At 41.0% G+C, this 20469-nt stretch overlaps 1 long non-coding RNA gene across 1 annotated transcript; it reads left to right on the plus strand.

Annotated features, from left to right (window-relative positions):
- Window positions 1-207: 207 nt before the first annotated feature.
- On the plus strand, window positions 208-3848 carry LOC139470985 (uncharacterized). Its single transcript, XR_011653811.1, has 3 exons — window positions 208-262; window positions 2108-2203; window positions 3299-3848. It is a non-coding gene; the product is annotated as an uncharacterized lncRNA (long non-coding RNA).
- Window positions 3849-20469: the final 16621 nt, after the last annotated feature.

The following is a 20469-nucleotide window of genomic DNA, read 5'->3' on the forward strand; positions in this document are numbered from 1 at the left end:
CTGACCATTTTTGGCTGCACATATACAACAGAAAGAGAATATACAGACGGGATTCGTCACATCTTACAATTCATTCAGCAAAATACAAGATGTTGGCAAAAGTTTGGAATATCGCGATCGGTTATGTTACGTTGGTCCAACGTTTTCACGACATGCTTCAAGGGAAGCTACTCTTGTAATAGAGGGCGCTGTTACTCACGCGCGTCTTTTCAAGCAGACGACGAAAGGATGCGTGGAGGGCTGAGGGAAAACCTATTTTGCGGTAAGTGTTTACTTCATTTCTGTATTTACGAGTGGTTAATTTCATTTTCAAACCTTACAATTTAAACGAGAAAAAGTGTTCATTCAAATGTGTCAACGTGAGTAGAGAAATCTAGGCCTGTGTGTTTTGGAAGTTCGCGAAACACACCCCTGTCAATATTCTACGTCAGTGACAAAATCCGTGGAATATGTCGTGACACTGCATCCTCACTAGATTCTCTATTTATATTTTTTAAACACCATATACATATTTCTAGCTAAACGCGGGGACAAGTGCAAATACAAAACATGACAAGAGATGTTTTATTTCCATGTAAATTCAGCGATGTTCAACCAACGAGTCGCAATCTCGGAGTGAGAGTATTACAGCGGCAAGCAAATGAATAGCCAAACAATTACTTACATTAGTATTTTTGAATGAACATTGCTCTATTTGTCATTGTCACAGGCGTAGTGTGGGGATGGATGAGGTTAGGAAATTGATTACAAACTCGAATTTACAAATCAATGTTGTGATTGCCTTCAGCGCAAAAAGCAGTGAACATGAAATTCATAAGGAGGCTTTCGGAAACTTTCAGCATTGCGTGTGCATGTCATGCGATCCAGCTAATGTTCCTACTGATCGATGAACGGAGCTACACTGCCGAGTTCGGTTTTCGATCACACAAAAGTTGAAATAAATAAAAAGTAAAATTGATGTTTTTTAATGTCATAATTACTTGCGAATTTTGAACATTTTCTGGACAATGGGCGAAATGAAAGGACAGCTCTTTTTGTAAACGATCAATGCATATTACAGGTGTGAGCAATTTTATCAAGATCTACTTGGATACCTCACATAGACCTAGACCTATATATCGATCAGAAATCTTATACCGATGTATGGTATCTGTATCGATCGATTAAGGTTTTGAGATATGGCTAATTCAGAATGGATTTTTATTTTTTTATTTATTAATCTTTTGGGGGGGGGGGGGGGGGGTGGGGGGTTGAGGTGGTAGTCTTATCTACTTAAGTAATTTATGATGTACATTTGTGATGTAATACTGAATTATAAATTTAAAAAAAGTACTATTTCAAAGGTATGATGCTAAATATATATTACATGACAATTTAGAATGTCATTTATTTAATCAAAATTCAAATTAATTGTAAAACTTTGATGAGGAAGAATAGATACTTCAATAGAGATTTTTCAGGACATTATCCATTGTAGAAAAACACCCAGAGCCTTGTTTCAAATTTGATTTATTCTAACTAAAGATATATTATTTCAGTTTATCATTATCCCTTTGCCTATGTTTACAAGCAATGAAACTGTGCATAAAATTACTTGTCCCCAATACTTTCCTGCTATTTTTGGCATACAAGTGTTTGTAATATGTACATACCTTTGTATCTGATCTTTTAATGATAAGCGTTTATTTGCAGTTTTGGTTTACCATGATGTAATCTACATATTTTGGTATCATATAATAAATGAAATCTGTTTTGTGGTAACCAGACTTCACAGGGTCGGTTCAATATTATGTCAATATGGGGATTTTCTCATTGCTTTTCAATGGATGCGGCTATAGCTATTAAAGTGAAACTACTTTCCCTGGGAAATTATTTCTGCTACATGGCTCCAGATAAGGACTGTATGTACAAGTGCAAATATACGAGATAAGATGTATGAATTAAGGAAAGGACCTGATATCTGTGTATGGCCAAAGCTTTATTTAAATGTTACTTTTATGTTTTGAGCAACATTCCCCTCAACCTCTTGACATCATCACCATAATAGCTTAGTGCTCACTGCTGCTACACAAACTTGATATATAACATTCTTATATTTCTATTTAAGAAAACCAGATGTTCAGCCATTGCCTATTGGCAAACATGGATGAGCTGAATGAACTCTTAGCAGCTTTTCCAAAATCGAGCAACTGAGAGAGCACTGGTGAGTGGATTAAATTTCTTTAGATGTGTCAAGTATGGGAAATTTACTCCAATTTTGATTCATATAGAAGATCCGGGGTAGAAGATATCTTCAGCAACCCATGCTTGCCGTAAAAGGCAACTATGCTTGTCGTATGGGATGAGGCGACTATTGGGATCGGGAGGTGAGGCTCTCTGACTTGGTTGATGCATGTCATCGATCCCAATTGCATGGATTGATGCTCATGATGATAATCAGTGGATTGTCTGGTCCAGACTCAATTATTTACAGACCGCCGTCATATAGCTGGAATATTGCTGAGTGAGGCGTTAAACAACAAACCAAACCAACTGATACATGTTTCTGCTTGAAATATTTATAAGCATATATTTAATATCATGTTTGCCCTATTAAGGGCCCCTGACACTTACTATGGTAATCTTCCAAATGAAATTTCATGCTGACTTACTTTTGATGGACATACAAGAGAGATTGCACACCTAAAACTGTTCTCCAGCAAGATTGGAGGAGGGGGGTTATCATGTGGTTATTGGGGATGTTTATTGGGCTAAATTAATAGGGTGATATGTCAGTTATAAAATCTTTTTTAATTGACATAAGAAACAGATTAGGGATCTACCATGCAATATTGGGAGGGGTTATGTTATTTGCGTATATAATTACACATAATTCAATTTACTTATTTACACATATTATAAACTCATCAATTTACTTACTGGGATTCCGATAATTCTAGGGTGGGGCCTTCTGCTTTTAGCCCCTAAATTTGGAAAAAGGCTCACATTTTCAAATACAATGGGACATTTGTATGGGCAAGTGCAGGTGTACCTAGGGAATATATGAAATTGTCACATAAAGGGCCCATGGCAGAAAATTCCTTGAGTGAATCCTGTATTTATTAACAGGTGTCAATACTTAAAATAATATATACACACATATGTAAGGTGGTGCATGTGAACAGGGTATTACTTATTCTATTATTCCATTATGTTATCAATGGCTTGTTTTGACACACTTGTGAAGTCCATTACTCGTAATTGTGAGAGTGCATGCAATGACTTATAATATGCATTTTTTGCTATCATTTGTAAACAGAAGCTGAGGAGGAAGCCTGCAGCTGGGCTCTTACAAGCCATTGACAAGTACATGGTGACCTGTGTAAAAGAATGGCTTCGAGTTCCAGGAGCAAGGCTTAGAAATGGCATCAGGAAAACGCGTACTGAAAAACAGAGGTGTAGATTGAGAATCTGCAAACAAAAGTGCTGAATTGCAACGGAACAAAGAAATCCAAAAAGCTGGTGTTGACAACATATTTTTCACAGGGTTATGACCCTTGTTTTTGAACTTGGAACATATACTGCCAGCTTCTCTTGGACACTGCTGAAGTTAATAAATGAAACTTTCGGTGCTTATCTAAGGTACAAACTCCAGAAGATGGTTATAAGAACTTATTTTGTATGGAGTTATGGCCTTTGCTTCATGCTTTTTTAACTTGATGAAATAGGGGAGAAAAGTTTGTCTCGCAAACGAATTTGAAGCCACATAAATGAAATTTTGCAGGCCAATATGAGGGTTATATGTTTAGACTGTGTTTTAAAACTGGTTTTGAGAATATATGTTTCACATCTGCCTTGTTGCAGGTATTTACACTGTTTTCTTGTAAAAATAATTAATTAATAATAAAGTTTATTATTCTATTTTGCTCTTTGTGTTTATTTATAAGTATTAACTACACATGTATTAGGGTACATAAAAAATAGTACTGTAACTAGTGTAATCATTTCGATTGTTTTGTATAGCTAGAAGTATTTATATTACTTACATTTGGTTTTCAAAGTATTAACTATGATAAAAAAATATTATCTTTTTAAAAATTCAGTATTTTTAGTTTTACCATTTATCTTTGTAACTTTAACATCACAGCTAGTTGCAGCTTTTAGAAATGTTTAGTTTTATGTACCCTAACACTACAATTGGAAAAGTTCTATTGTGGCATCATTTACATGAAATGAGATGTTGTCAGTTATGACTTCTGATGACATCGGCCTATTTAAGACAATGGCAGATGCTGCGCTGATAATTGTTGTCGACATTGGGCCGATGTCCATCCGATGCTGATTCCATAACAGTTGCCTATTTCTGGCCGAAGGCTGGCCAGATAACTATTTACGACGTTGTGCCGATGTCGATCCGATGAGCAAAACTTCATCGGCCCGACAATGTTTGCCGTCGCTGAGCCAATGCTGGGCCGGTGCATTGCCGATGCAGGGCCGATGATGTTTGCCGGCGTTGGGCCGATGTCGATCCGATGAGCAAAACTTCATCGGCCCGACGATGTTTGCCAACACTGGGCCGATGCTGGGCCGGTGCAGTGCCGATGCAGGGCCGATGACGTTTGCCGACGTTGGGCCGATGTCGATCCGATGAGCAAAACTTCATCGGCCCGATGCAGTTTGCCGACGTTGGGCCGATGGTGTAGCCGACGTTGGGCCGATGCAGGGCCGATGATGGCATGCTACCTGGGATCTTGTCATCTTGTGAAAAAATGGCTAGTCAAATCAGTTAAACCTAAGTTAATGTCTTTGTTTTGATAGAAACCAACTAAGCTTCTTAAACTTTTCTGTATTATTGTCAGTAAAGGTTTGGAGAAAAAAAGTAACGATGTATTTTGAAACTAATGCACAAGTTAAGGAACACTTTGATGGGTATAAAATTACATACTGGTTTGGATACAAAATCACTACATCCCATCTGTGGATTAGTGGTTGGTTGGTTGGTTGTTTTACGCCGCACTCGGCAATATTCCAGCTATATGACGGCGGTCTGTAAATAATCGAATCTGGACCACACAATCCAAAAATTAATATCATGAGCATCGATCCACGCAATTGGGGTCGATGACATGCATCAACCAAGTCAGCGAGTCTGACCACCCGATCCAGTAAGTCGCCTTTTACGACAAGCATAGTCGCCTTTTTCGGCAAGCATGGGTTGTAGAGGACTTATTCTACCCCGGATCTCCACGGGTTTGTGGATTAGTGGCTTCGGAAAGACACAAAAGGCACAACAAAGACAAAGTTATTTCAATACATTTGCTAAAACAATCTGTATTAGATCAAGTTCAACATTTACAATTTATTTTGAATTTTCCCCACTCATATCGCTCAAATGTGCCATCACGTATACTCCCGCGGTCAGTGAAGCTCGAAAACAGGTCCAATAGCGGAGAAAACGGAGACGATAATGATGATGAATAACGCTACATTGGTCGCTTTTCCTCTGAAAAATGTACCGCTTGAATACTCCTAGAGATATTGCATGAAACGTGGTCAGTCAAAGTTAATCTGATCAATATGTGCCCATCACTAGAACAACAACACAGGTATGTCGAGTGAGGTATATAGGATGCACATTGGAGGAAGCGAGCATAAAATCCCACAGCACTGGTCTTAACACATCGGAGGCATGAGAGCCTCGCAGATTTTTCAGTGTATATAAATCCTTCCTACAACAACACGAGATATAAATTGAAAAGCTGCTGAGAAAATAAATACTCGTCACCAAAAAGTAGGAGGAGAAGGGAACAACTGGAGACCAAGAAGATATGAACCATGGTGACGCTTCAAGTTACAAAACTTGCAACATTTAGTGAGTGAGTGAGTGTGGTTTTACGCCGCTTTTAGCAATATTCCCGCAATATCACGGCGGGGACACCAGAAATGGGCTTCACACATTGTACCCATGTCGGGAATCGAACCCGGGTCTTAGGCGTGACGAGCGAACGCTTTAACCACTAGGCTACCCGACCGCCCCTGCAACATTTAGAGCGATTTGTGTCGATTATGACTATTGATCAGATGCCCAGTCATTGTCCAGGGAAGAGGTAAATTTCTCCTGTCAGTGCACCAACTAATTGTTAAAATTTGTCTTTGTACAATATAAACACCCTTTGAACTCATTTTGACATCACCGTTATGTACACTATTTCAGGTTCCAAAGTTCACTGTGCGATACTTAATATTAGCATAGTATACACTTTACATCAAATGCAGAAAAGAATGATATTGTATCAAAATATATTTGGCATGAAGGATACATTTCTTCGTTTCTTCAGAATTTCAAAAATAGCGACAAATTTTATTTTCTAAAAATCAGCAAATATCTGCCCAGAACAGTCCATTGTACGATTCCGACATATCATACGCATATGTTTATACATAAATCGGGATGACACCAGGAGTTCGCGAAAAGGTGAGCGTATCCTGGCCCACCGGTGGCACTCGTCACAAATACATGCTAAGGCAAGTCAATTGTTCCCCTGTTAAAGAACGCGGGAGCGTGATATGGTACAAGTCATCATTTTTGTCATTGATGCGTCACATTTGGAAATGTCGTCCACATGTCTACCATAAAACATTTTGAAAGCTTTGCTGAGGTTGAACGTTGTTACCTTGATCAAACACGTTTGGAGCAAGAATCGCATGATAGAAAGAGTAAGCTTCATTGTGACTAACAACATTGTCAGTTGTGGGCACAAAAGGATATAGATGCTGGAACATTGCTCTCCATAAAGGGACAGTCGAAGTCGGCCGTCTTGTCATACATGTACAGTCATGTGGACAGTGTTTTCTCACGCTGAATCTTCTTGCATACATCTAAATATGCATTTACCCGAGGCAAGGGAGTTAACTGACTATAAAAGTCCAGTTTCCACCCTTGCAGAACTAGACTGATATAATTGAGTTGCATTTTGGCTGGACTAACGAGTCTATGCATAGTCCAATCAAAATCGCGCTACGAAATCGAAATCCGGTTCGTAAACTGTCGTGCAAATTTCGATCGATTGCAGGATTTACAAAGGATGTGCACCGCCAACACAGATATCTGTCAACAGATATTTTCCAAATCTGTTCATGTTTTTAATCAAGATGCTCATGTTGGAATACTGCTGAGTGCGGCGTCAAACAACCAACCAACCTGATCACACTCGCACAGCACAGCTCTCCGTGACGGCAACCGTCAATGTGAAGACTGTTTCCGATTTGTTAGATTTCCCGAAATGTTCCAAAGCGTTGCTACAAAATACACATCGAATGAAATGCAAAGGCGTACGACCTGCTTCACCTTAGACGCATTCTAGGCAGTTGGTATATGGAACAAGCTGTTTGTCTTACTGAAGTATCAACATGGTGCCATGGCTTTGGTTTGTCTTGCCAAGTGCTTTTTGTGTACATAGATAAAGGACTGATCAATACGAAAACCTGCCTAGTGGCAGTTTTTTCCAGTTTTTAATATAAATATACATCATCTCAGTAACTGGCGCACGAGCGTTTCGGAATACTGTCAATAAATGTCCTGTGGGTTGTTTAGTTAGAACTGATCCCCAGCTACCTGATTGTCTGGTCCTGACTCGATTATTGACAGATCTTCGTTAAACAGCAGGAATATTGTTGTGTACGACAGGCTGGCTTGCTATGATGTAGTTGCAATACTGGTTAAAGCGGGGTTAGTTTTATTTACTCACTCACTCTGAGTCGCCCCTCTCACATGACAAAACTGAAATAATGTTCAAAATGGCCTTAAACTCTATTATATTGCGCCTTCAAAATCCAGCTGGCGTTAAACCCCACTTACGGTGTTAAACCCCACTTACGGCGTTAAACCCCACTTACGGTGTTAAAGTGTCCTCCCCCTTTAGGGAGTCGGGTTTATAGTTGTTCCCCAGTAGTAAGTGAGTGAGTTAATGCTATACGTCACATCGGCAATATTTTAGCCATATCATGACGAGAAATTATACATATTTAATACACACATTTAACTAAATAAAAACTGTCATCGATGGACAGTAAAATTACTAGAACATCACATATTAATATTTAAAACGAGCATATAACTATAAAAAGATATCACTATAAATAACGGTACAATATAAAAAAGGGCTATAGATCGCCAGCAGCTGAGTGAGTGAGTTGGGTTTAACGCCGCTTTTAACAGTATTCCAGTTATATCACGGCGTGTAAGCTTAATGTGGGAGGAAAGCCCGAAGTGATGCAGGTCTAAGACGTTTACCACTTCGGTGAAACCCATGAGCACGGGTATGGTGCTGACAAACCTAGAAACATAATTGGGGCGAACCGGGATTCGAGCCCACAATCATAGGTTTCTGGCGTGCCCACTGAGGGACGCAACTCTGCACAGCGAATCGCGGCGCCTCAGACGACTGGGCCAACCGTGCCCCCAGCCAGCAGCTGAAGGTAGATCACCATGCTAGGGTCCATAGGGACTTACAGTACTTTTGTTGTTGTACGTACGTGTACGTGGTCTAGTGGTAGAGCGGAAGGTCGGGGGTTCGATCCCCGGCCGCGTCGTACCAAGAGACGTTAACAGATAGTACTTGTGGTCGATGCTCGGCATTGAGGAGCTAAAACAAGGACTGGCCGGCACGGAGTCTGTGTATACTGTGTCTGAGTGGGGTATACATGTTAAACTGTGGCATGGTATCTCAGAGGGCTGGCACTATACTTCGACATTAATACAGACAGGGCGATGATCTGGTTTACCCTGTATCATAGCTCCCTGATCTGACGGCGTGGACAGTTCCTCACAATCGGGCGGTCGGGTAGCCTAGTGGTTAAAGCGTTGGCTCGTCACACCGAAGACCCGGTTCGATTCCCGACATGGGTACAATGTGTGAAGCCCATTTCTGGTTTCCCCCGCCGTGATATTGCTGGAATATTGCTAAAAGCGGCGTAAAACCATACTCACTCACTCCCTCACTTTACACGCCGTCGTTATATACCAGTTTTATATAACGCATCTGAGGTCATTTAACTTTCATCTGTTAAAAGCCCGGAACAATACAGCTTATATACAGCTATCCCACTACTTGTAACGTGATGCATTCAATGCTATTGATTTTTATGTCCATTATTGCATTAAATGTATTTGCGGTGATGACATACATGTACTCTCATTAGATGAGTAGAGCTACTAAGGAATTCTGTCTTGCGTTGTAGCATCACAACAACTCACACCCAATAAACCTATACGCACCATATATGTAAATGTCCATATTGTTGATAAGTAGTGTAAAAAAAGGTGACATCAAAATAACATTTTAATTCATTTCTTTCTTGTTAGAACGGTATTTCAGTTTTGTCAACTTTAAGAGTGATTGAGTTGGGTTCAACGCCGCTTTTAACAGTATTCCTGTTATATCACGGCGTGACAACTTGATGTGGGAGCAAAGCCCGAAGTGATGCAGGTCTCAAACCTAGAAACATAATCGGGGCGAACAGGGATTCGAACCCACAATCATAGGTTTCTGGCGTGCCCAAGGGACGCAACTCTGCACAGCGAATAACGGCGCCTTAGACGACTGGGCCACCCGTGCCCCCGTTCGCGTTATTAAAAATACTAGGCAAAAAAGGAGCGAGGATAGTGACGGCTTCTGAATAAAATTGATTTCCAGAATGTGATACTCAGAGGTAGATATGAAAAAGATGTAATACTTTGAAGGTTTCTATACATGTGGATACATGTGCACAGCGAATCGTGGCGCCTTAGACGACTGGGCCACCCGTGCCCCCAACATTCTAATGAATAGGATAATATAATGCGTTTTATAGCCTAGCAATAGACCGACATTTCTTTTTTCCTTGGCATGTGTGTGTGTGTATACGAGGATGTTCCTGAACATCAATAGTGTGCATATATGTGGGGTGTTTCTGAAAACATACATTTTACCTGTAAATATATGGAACGCTGAATGTTCTGAAACGTAATGTGTAGTGAGCCCAACATAAATTCGGTCTCCCTCCTTCACAGAAAATACATACTAACAAAAAAGAGTGACCATTTGTCAAATACAGTTAAATATAAATTTATTCTGAAAACGGATAGTGCATCTTTCAACACATATTCATGAAGACGTCACCAGGGCCAATTGCGCAAAGCGATCTTAGCGCTAAGACTATTGTAAGCCTGTGTTAAAGTATGGGAGTTACGATCATCGTAGCGCTAAGATCGCTTTGTGCAGGTGGGCCCTGGACTTTAAGGTCGTGCACGTGCATGTTAAGTTGTCACACAAAATTTGGATTTTCGCGTGTTTGTGGAAACCTTGTAACTCACGGACGTGTTTTGTATAAACAGCAAACAATGATACAAATTTGTTTAACTTTCAGCTGATCTTTAAAACACTTTTGTTTATCCGTTAAAAACGCTCATGCAATTCCTCGGTTTGCTGAACATTAACGTCTACGCGTCGTGGGTATGCTGGAAACAGGATGGCCGCAAAACGAAGTTCCGTGATATAACTGGAATACTGTTAAAAGCGGCGTTAAACCCAACCCACTCACTCACTCACTCAGAAGACAAGATGGGGCAGTATACCGTTCACAGATGGGTTCAGGTGTCATCCGAACAACTCTGATGGTCGTGCATGGGTTCACTGGCGTCCAGGATAACGTAACGGTGCTTGATTTACTCAACGTCGCCAGTTTGAGTTGCGGAAGTGTACAACTCATGGGAGAACACTGCTCATCCTTGTTAATGGCAACTTGAGCTAGTGAGTGAGTTGGGTTTAACGCCGCTTTTAACAGTATTCCAGTTATATCAAGGCGTGTCAGCTTAATGTGGGAGGAAAGCCCGAAGTGATGCAGGTCTCAGACGTTTCCCACTTCGATGAAACCCATCGGCACGGGTATGGTGCTGACAAACCTAGAAACATTATCTGGGCGAACCGGGATTCGAACCCACAATCATAGGTGTCTGGCGTGCCAAAGGGACGCAACTCTGCACAGCGAATAACGGCGCCTTAGACGACTGGGCCACCCGTGCCCCCTAATGGCAACTTGAATAACGGACGCTACCTGGACGACATCGTTCGAGACCATAGTCTACCCTTTGTGCAAATACAGGGACGTAACAGCCGGATAATGCCCGCCTACGTGTTGCACTAGTTGTAACAGACTTGCAGAGGTAGCATAACATTGTACTGGCATGGACGGCTGTTTCTTGACCTCTCCCTCATAGGTTATGTCTGGGATGAGATGAAACAACGTCTATGACAGGATCAGAACCAGTAGGTAACGCAAGCTCAGTTGGCCCTAACTTTGGTTGACATATTCAACCACCTCACCAAGGCTGTTGTCAATCATCTGGTGTCTTGAATGGGCCGGCACTGCCTCGCCCGTGTCTACGCAAATTGTGGCCACACCCGAGACTGACATCGTTAATTAAGTAGTTGTACCACCTCTCTTTCAGGGCGTGTCGCTATATCTCCTGTTACCGTGTATGGAGTTTGTCAATGAATTGTTATGATGAAACATAGATCAGACTAGTGACCATATTTCATAGTTTTACATTTTAATAACATAAAAATTACACCACATTATATAAATCACAGTTACTTTCTTCAACTAGTAAATGTAACCAGTGATATCCGGGGTAGAATAGGTCTTCTACAACCAATGCTTGTCTTAAGAGGCGACTATGCTTGACGTAAGAGGCGACTAACGAGATCGGGTGGTAAGGCTCGCTGACTTGGTTGATGCATGTCATCGTATCCCAACTACGTGGATCCATGCTCAGGATATCAATCAGTGGATTGTCTGGTCCAGACTCGATTATTTACAGACCACCGTCATATAGCTGGAATATTGCTGAGTGCGGCGTTAAACAACAAACAAATAAAACACGTAGCTTTCTATAATACATATGACATAATATTTTGTATAAACTTGCCATATGCAACATCATTTGGTAAGCAATAACACAGTCGTATTTAAAAAAAACTATTTATAATTTTTCTATGTTAAATATCTGTGGTCCAGACTCGATTATTTACAGACCGCCGTCATATAGCTGGAATATTGCTGAGTGCGGCGGCCAACAACAAACAAAGCAACTAGTCTATGTATAAGCGCTAACTGACAAAATATCCACCGAACATATTTCACGATCTGTGCCTTGTTACTTGATCATGAGTAATTAATCTGAGAAGTCGCTGCTTTCGAGTGTGTGTGTTAGCGTAAAACTATGTCCCTAAAACTATTTTCGATGTAAAACTATGTGCCTAAAACTATTTTCATTGTAAAACTATGTCCCTAAAACTATTTTCATTGTAAAACTATGTCCCTAAAACTATTTTCGATGTAAAAGGATGTCCGTAAAGCGTTTGTTTACCACACATCTTCACTGTTACCATGGAACGTTTCGCGGTTTGTACATAGTCCATTAAAGCAAATCATTAATTTATTGACACGAATTATTCCTCGTGAAACAGTGCGTGCCAATGTCCTCACCCATGCTGTAACACTCCACTCCCTCTCCGCACCGCGACAGCTGCTATAGTGCACGGAGTACACAAACGTACATGGTACACTAATATAGATTAACTATATGGATATTAAAGGATCGGTGGTCCTAACCATCGTTTGAGTAGCTTTCATGTACTAGTGACGCCTATTAACGCAACACCCTATGTTTTAACTTACTTTCTGTCCTTCAAAACATGTCGCGCCAGTATTGACCACAACAAAATTGTTAGATCGAAGGTGGGACAAATACCTCTTTAGATGGCAATTTCGACGATATTTCTGAGGTTGTTAAGTGAGTATGGTTTTACGCCGCTTTTAGCAATATTCCAGCAATAGCACAGCAGGGAACACCAGAAATGGGCTTGACACATTGTACCCATGTCGGAAATCGAACCCGGGTCGGCGTGACGAGCAAAAGACGATTTAACCACTAGGCTACCCGACCGCGCCGTGGTAGCGCAGTGATTCATAGTGTCACTGTTCGCTGAGCGGTGTTACGGAAATGTTTGCACTTCAGTCTTGCCTGGTTCCGCCGGAAGTGGAGTCCAGGCATGCCAATATTTTCTCGGTGTGACGTCGTCAACTCTAAATCATATTGTACGTGGTGAATGTGGGATATACCATGAATATATTTTTGCCTACAAGCGTGTATAAAATATTGGTATAAATTACTATCCATGCCAGACTCACGACTACCAAAGAAATGCCATAATATGATATTGTTGGATATGAGTCATGGTAAAAACAATTGGGCTTCAAGGTCAAGAAATGTATTATTTAAAATGGGATTTGGCTATGTTTGGGATAATCAAAGCATTGGTAGTATCCAATCATTTTTATCAGAATTTATGATTAGATCAAAATGTATTTATCAGCAAGACTGGCATGCATCCTTGTCACATGGTGCAAAAACATTCAATTACTAGTATATCATTTTATAGTGTGTCAAGAGTATTATATTAAGTATATTTCTATCCACAAGTTTCGTGTAGCTTTAGCAAAGTTTAGATGTAGTTCTCATCAACTAAACATTGAGACTGGCAGATATGCAAATGTCCCAAGAAATGAAAGGTCAAATGAAAGGTCAAAAAGGTTTCGTTGAGGAAGAGTATCATTTCTTGTTGGTATGCACAGTGTATGCCGAATTGCGTGAACAATACACTCCAAGAAACTACTATGTTTTTCCCACATTACATAAATTCAATGTCTTGATGTCAAGTGATAAATGTAATATCATAAGAAATTTGGCTTTGTATATATTTATAAGTCTATGCAATTAAGGACAAAACTGCTGATGTAAATTTCAGTTACAATAATGGCTGCTGTACAACTGCTGTGACATGGGCCGATGGCCGACGTGACCTTGCTGAAGAAACACAATAAAGAGTCGGTCCGGGTATAATATCCCCTGGTCTGTCAGTAACTACCCGCATTCGTGGGGTCACCAAAGTGAGTGAGTGAGTGGTTTTACGCTGCTTTTAGCAATATTCCAGCAAAATTACTGCGGGCGTCACCAGAAATTGGCTTCATACATTGTACTCATGTGGGGAATCGAACCGGGTCTTTCGGCGTGACAAGCGAACGATTTAACCACTAGGCTACTAACAACGTTCCTTTACTCTCTTCTTGCCCTCACCTTCTGCTACCACTGTCACGTGGTAAACACGTGTATTAGTCCTTCACGTTAGTGGGGCGGTCGGGTAGCCTGGTGGTTAAAGCGTTCGCTCGTCACGCTGAAAACCCGGGTACGATTCCCGAAATGGGTACAACGTGTGAAGCCCATTTCTTGTGTCCCCCAGGATGATACTGCTGGAATATTGCTAAAAGCGGCGTAAATCCATACTCACTCACTCACTCACTCTTCACGTCAGTGATTTGTACGGATAGTACGTTTGGCATGTAATCATAAATCACCTTTCCACTTTTTTGTCCAGCATAACCAGACCTTTTTAAGATATGGATTTTACTTTAATTGACCAATATGATGGACACATTTCTCCCATCAACGAGACCTGTCCGCATTAGGACGATATTCATATTATAATTGATGTATCTACGATATAGAGCAAACATTAATAATAATTAGCATAAACATGGTTGTATGACAGTGTGTTTGATAATCTGGTGCATGGCGTGATGATGCAACACTTTATGTGCAGAAACCATTGATTAAGCCGCATCTTGTAGCAACGATCGAACAACCCCAGTCTGCAGACGTTCACTCCATCACGTAGACACTTTACAATAGATGTCAATCTTCAGGGCGGGTTCTCCTTTATTAGGGGTACGGATAGATCACTTGCCTGAGGCACCGCAGTTTGTTCTGTAGACAGGCTACCCGACCGCCAACCTCCGTTGTGGGGTCCACGAACTTGGTATCACTGGATCTTTCTTGCCACATTAATCTTAATTATTATATGTAAAAAATAATAAATAAAAGCGACAAAACACTTACCATATTCCTCAGACATCTCTGTCAGAAACAGAGACGATTGTACGATTCCGACTAACATATAGTGATGACACCCCGTGTTTTCCCGAAAAAGGTGAGCGTGCGTGCGGCGTTAAACAACAAGCAAACAATAAATAAATATTTTGTAAAGCGTTCTTAATATTGTGTCCAATAATGGTGTGTAAATTGTGTACGGTGTCTAGATAGACACAATTTTATGGATAACAACTTCTTTAATACGGTGTGTTCTGTCGAATAAATATTGCAACAAACCGGACATTTGTCATTTTGCAATGATTGAGTAACAAGTTCGATTGTTAAAGTGTTCATCTATCGGGGCATCTATTTTCTGGAACAAAGTACAGTAAACTACGGTTATAACGAACTCAAAGGGACTACTAATTTTAGTTCGTTATAACCGTAGTTCGTTATAAGTACATATACAGCATGACTACAACAAGTAGTCGGGACCAAAAAGTAAGTTCGTTATAACCGTCAGTTCACGTGCTGGGTATCGGGGAAGCGGTCATGCGGTTCACGCAGGCTTTCAGGAAATGTCATTACCTTGTATAACATGGACTTATCGATTGGACCAAGATCTAATTAGTAGGTAAATAATGTAACCTAGACTTGATGCAAATGATACAGTTTCTATTAAATGTAACTATATACCGGTTTGATTAAAGACAACGCCCAGACATACAATCAGCTGTGTGCAGGGTGAAGGGTATTATAATAACCCAGTTCAGCACTCGATCTAAATTACATGAAAACAGACCCGTGAAGATCCGGGCAGAATAGGTCTTCAGCAACCAATGCTTACCGTAACAGGCGACTAACGGGATCAGGTGGTCAGGCTCGCTAATAAGCATCTACATGTATGTCTTGTGTTACTTGTGTTACTTGTGACTTAATATCATGAGCATCGAGCCACGCAATTGAGATCGATGACATGCATCAACCAAATCAGCGAGCCTGACCACCCGATCCCGTTAGTCGCCTTTTATGCTTATCGTAAAAGGCGACTAACGGGATCGGGTGGTCAGGCTCGTTGACTTGGTTGATGCATGTCATCGATCTCAATTGCGTGGCTCGATGCTCATGATATTAATCACTGAATTGTCTGGTCCAATTTCGTTTTTCATTGTTGACATATTGTTGTTGTTGTTTTGTTTAACGCAGCACTAAGCAATATTCCAGCTGTATGACGGCGGTCCGTGTAAGTGATCGAGTCATGAACAGACAATCCAGTGATTGACATCATTAGCATCGAAATTTCCTCCTTCGTGGCATAATGCCACTGTAGTTCCAATACCAGAGCGTAAACGGGATAATACAGATCCATCTAATCATCGATCTTTATCTTTGACCAGTTGCGTTTGTAAAACCAAGGAACGAATGGTAAATAATGGACTAGTTTGGTATTTGGAAACCAACTATCTAATTGCAAATATTCAAAGTGGTTTCGCAAAAATTAGTATTTTCCTTTGTAAAAAATGCAATTGTAAACAGACAATACGATCTTAAGAAGGCCTATGATACTACCTGGAAGCTTGGCATTTGGATTTGCATGATTTGGGTTAGAGAGGCCTTTTGGCTCATTATATATCACAATTTTTAACAGACAGACAATTTCAAGTCCGAGTGGGTTCCACCCTGTCTGACCATTATAACCAGCGTGTTCCACAAGGCAGTATTTTGTCTGTCAAAAGCTCTCACTGATTCAGTTTCAGAACGATTTTAACATTTCTTGTCGCGGTAAAAACATGCATACTATTGTGAAACAAATACAGTTGTGTTTCTAAATTTTCTAAAAATGATACTAATTGTACACACTTCTGCAGTAAATATAGACAGCACAAAGGCCCAGAACTGTTTAAATCTGGCACACCCATCAAAGTAGTTGAGGAGGTCACGTTCATGGGGCTTATTTTCGATCGCCACCTGACATTTTTGGCACATATAACATATCTCAAGGCAAAGTGCCTGAAAGCACTTGACTTGCTGAAAGTCTTACGAAACTCTGAGTGGGGCTGGAATCTAACAAACCTTCTCCATTTGTACATATCGCCGATCCGCGCACAATTAGATCATGGTTCCATTATTTATGGTGGAGCCTTAGTCTGTCTTACAGACCCTGATACAATATATCAAATACAACCCATGCAAGTCTATAATATTTGGCAAGTCTAGATTACTGCACTATCAGGCTGAAATGAAGAGAGTCTCTGAGCTCCCTTTTATTTTATAAGATAATTGGACAACTGTTTTTTTCTGTACGATATGTTTATTTCAGGGACTAGATGTTAGTCTGGTGGAGCCTGTAAAAGTGACTTACTGAAACTAGGTTCAATACATCATCAGGACTCGGTCGGGGAGCCTAGTGGTTAAAGCGTTCGCTCGTCACGCCGCAGACCCGGATTCGATTTCCGACATTGGTAAAATGGGTGAAGCCCATTTCTGGTGTCACCCGCCGTGATATTGCTGGAATATTGCTTAAAACGGCGTAAAAAACATACTCACTCAACCTCAGATTACAACCTCATATGACGGCAGCAAATATTGACCTTGATACTTTGGCACCTTACCGATAAATGTCTACGCCTCCTTGACAGTAAGTCAAACACGAAGTAGATCTCACACTTGCTAGTTTTAATAAATTAGATAAGTAATCTTTCAGAAAGAATACATCCAACTACCATGTAAATACGCATGGATTCAAGGACGTGGGTGGCAAAGTTGCCAGTGCCGCCATCATTGGATCCCAAACCATTTCTTCCAGATTACCAGACAACAGCTCAATATTTACTGCTGAAGCCAAGGCTATTCAAACAGCCTTGGCATATATTCAGAAACAAACTGTACGTAAACACTTAACAACTCTCTCTGATTCTTTGTCATGCCAAAGGCACTTAAGCATGTCAACTCAAATCATTCGTTAATTATTGATATTTTATAATTGTACAATACTTAATCAACTGGCCAATTGTCCCTTGTTGGTTACCACGTCATGTTGGTAATGCTGGATACACACGAGTTGATGCTGCAGTTAAAGCATCGCTTGATAAATCAGTCTATCATCTTTCAATTCCATACAATGTCTTTAAACAAGGTATCAGGTATTATGTTCGTATTTTGATGCAGAAAAGATAGGACACCCAAGTTGGTACAACAAAATTCATGAATTGAAGCCACAATTAGATTTCACCTATTTGGGTTCCAAGTCGAGACATGATAACGTTGCGTTTTGTGACAAGGTCGCATTGCCAACAGTCGTTATACCTATGGGTATTTATTGAAAGGTGAGGATCCTCCGTTTTGTGTCTTTTGTGGTGAGATAATTACAGTCAAGCATATTTTACTTGACTGTTTAGAATTTTTTCAACGTAAAGGATCTTTTAAAAAATAGCAATGCTCGTTTAATTCTCGATTTCTTAAAGGAAAAAGAATTATTTGAGAAATTTTGAATTTTGTATTGTTTTAAATTAGTGTGATGCTATTAACAACTGAGATTATCGAAGGCGGTGAAACTCAGGGGGCTCGTGTGTACTTAAACTCATTTGTGTGGAAAAGTACTGTTATTGTCCCCCTTGAAGTGGTTAATATCAGTTAGTTTTGGTTGCTAGTGGTTTATAGCCTGGTTTTAATTTATATGAACTAAACTACTGAAAGATTCAGGGTTGTTTAATATCTAAACTGTGAGAGTTCCCTAACTGTGTCACTGTCCGTCGTCGACAGGTCTTTAACAATAATAACTATCATTTTCTCATTGCGATATGGCTTTAACTCACTCACTCACTCATTCACCCACCCACTCACTCACTCACTCACTCACCCACCCACCCACCCACCCACTCACTCACCCACCCACCCACCCACCCACCCACTCACTCACTCACTCACCCACTCACTCACTCACTCACTCACTCACTCACCCACCCACCCACCCACCCACCCACTCACTCACTCACTCACCCACTCACTCACACACCCATCCACTCACTCACTCACTCACTCACTCACTCACTCACTCACCCACCCACCCACCCACCCACCCACCCACCCACCCACCCACCCACTCACTCACTCACTCACTCACTCACCCACCCACCCACCCACCCACCCACCCACTCACTCACTCACCCACTCACTCACTCACTCACTCACTCACTCACTCACTCACTCACCCACCCACCCACCCACCCACCCACCCACTCACTCACTCACTCACCCACTCACTCACACACCCATCCACTCACTCACTCACTCACTCCTTCACTCACTCACTCACCCACCCACCCACCCACCCACTCACTCACTCACTCACTCACTCACTCACCCACTCACTCACTCACTCACTTATTCACTCACTCACTCACCCACCCACTCACTCATTCACTCATGTTATTGCTTACAAAATGGGAATAACGTAAGAAGTCCATTTGTGGCGCCCCCACCGTGATATTGCTGGGATATTGCTAAAAGCGACGTAAAACCATACTCACTCACTCACTACTGTTTCATAAAAACAACAAAACCATTTTTTTCCATAATCATAAGAAAGTCAGTTGTACGATTCCGGCGTCCACGCCAGCCTCTACACGCCAAGAGCCCTCTACACGCCAAGAGCCCTCTACACGACAAGAGCCCTCTACACGACAAGAGCCTTCTACACGCCAAGAGCCAAGGAACTCCCTCCACTGCCAAGTGTATTCCGCTCCACCAATAGCCCTGTCGAAAAATACAGGTAAACACTAAACACTTATCGGCACTCTAGATATTCGATATACCGATAACTCGATACATGACACGTTGTCCTTGGGCCTGGAGTTAAAGTACGTTCTCTGTACTGTCATTAGCCACGCCAGTGCTTGCAGGATGAATGAGCCAGCTGTTACTTGGCGGAGACACACGTTCGGTAATATAATTGGCAGGATGATGTTGAACTGAAGACGTTGTCATTTTTCAGTATTCTGATGTATAATTGATCTTGCGGTCATTGTGTATAATCCAATCCAGTCAATACACTATAGTTGTTTATCAACCAACTTCTTCTGCGACAATGTACCGTTGTTAGTGTGCTCTTATTAGTATTGATCCAGATGTTCAAGGACAGTCATGACGTCTGACAGAGTAACAGCAATGGGACAAGATACTTGAACTCGGGCAATTGTTTAAACGATGTTCCAATTGAACTGAGCGAATGTGATAGGTTCAACGCTATATTAGTAAACAGCATGTGAGTTTGATTTAAAGCCCCTTTGACCAGTATATTAGAAAGATCTCAGCGTTTCACTTTAATGCGGGGGGAAAGGTCAAAGTAAAACAGACCGTATATAAAACCCAACTTCACGAGAGGGGCGTCACAGTACTTCAAACTTCAGGATAGTAGTATGCACATTAATTCAACTTCAGGATAGTGGGTGCACAGTACCTCAACTTCAGGATAGTGGGTGCACAGTACTTCAACTTCAGGATAGTGGGTGCACATTACT

This window comes from Haliotis cracherodii, unplaced genomic scaffold (genome assembly GCF_022045235.1).
Source record: "Haliotis cracherodii isolate W230 unplaced genomic scaffold, xgHalCrac1.p SCAF_21, whole genome shotgun sequence".
NCBI lineage: Eukaryota > Metazoa > Mollusca > Gastropoda > Lepetellida > Haliotidae > Haliotis > Haliotis cracherodii.